The sequence below is a fragment of the Arachis ipaensis genome, chromosome B04 (assembly GCF_000816755.2).
Source record: "Arachis ipaensis cultivar K30076 chromosome B04, Araip1.1, whole genome shotgun sequence".
NCBI classification, from domain to species: domain Eukaryota; kingdom Viridiplantae; phylum Streptophyta; class Magnoliopsida; order Fabales; family Fabaceae; genus Arachis; species Arachis ipaensis.
In genome coordinates this window covers 118,040,454-118,041,730 of record NC_029788.2, presented here as the reverse complement: position 1 = coordinate 118,041,730, position 1,277 = coordinate 118,040,454, and positions in this window count along the sequence as shown.

The following is a 1,277-nucleotide window of genomic DNA, read 5'->3' as shown; positions in this document are numbered from 1 at the left end:
AATAATTTAAATCTACTAAAAAATAACTCAACACTTTTCTTTGATGCCTGCAAAACATATACCTGAAATAATATTATATCATTGTTAGTATACAGTTTTACAATCATCGAGGGCATTTACTATACATGACTCCTTCTTAAAAGTTATTCTACACACGTGTGCAATTGGAAGATAAATTACTGGACTTTATTTTATTTTTCTAAATTATTATAATTATGCATTATTCATTAAATGCTAATTGTAATATTGTAATATAATTATTAATAAAGATATTTTTCTAAAATAAATTTAGAAGAGATAATAGTGCTTTTATTTTGGAGAAAAAATAAATTCATGAGGAATAGACACCTCACTTTTATTAGTTGATAATGTATTAAATATTGATTTTATATAATTATAATAAAAATATTTCTCTAAATTAGTATAATTATGCATTATTCGTTAAATGTTAATTGTAATATAATTATAATAAATATATTTTTCTAAAATAAATTTAAAAAAAAATAGTGATTTCATTTTAGAGAAAAAATGAATTCACGAGGTCAAATAATTAATATACATAATTTTAAATTATGTGATACTTAAATATCTATTCAAATCAATTAGTTGATATAATTAATTCATCATAATGAATTGTCTTTAGTGAGTTAAACAAAATAAAGCAGAAGCATACTACGTTGATTCTATCATTAAAGATAAAAATTCGATTTTTATATAATAGAATAGATTCGTTCTTTAAAGATTTTAAATTAATCATGTTAGTTTTTTTGTCACTTTGTTTATTGAAGGTATCAAAATTTACTAATGTAACATACACATATGAGTCTTAATTAACTATTAACATTATTAGTTTATGAAATTAGATCAAATCAACCCCAAATTAAGAAATTTCAATGCCTCAAGTTTTCTCTTCAATTAAATTTTGATTTGATCTAATTTCATAAACTAATAATGTTAATAGTCAATTAAGACTTCTAAATATATGTTGGATGTTATTTAATGTGTTATATCAACAAACAAAATCATTTAATTTAATCTAATTAATACAGTTGTTACAGAAAACAATTAAAACTAATATAAAAAAAATTAAAACTAATATAAAAGAAAAGACCTAGTACAGTGGTTCTTTTATTTATAGTTGACAAGTGCTTCTTCGTAATTTATGGAAGGCGTGGTGCTACATTCTATCAAGGCATGCCACCACAGGGTGTTTTGTTGGTTTGCTAGTTAATGTGCTATTTATTATATATATTATATATATACACAATTAAATTATT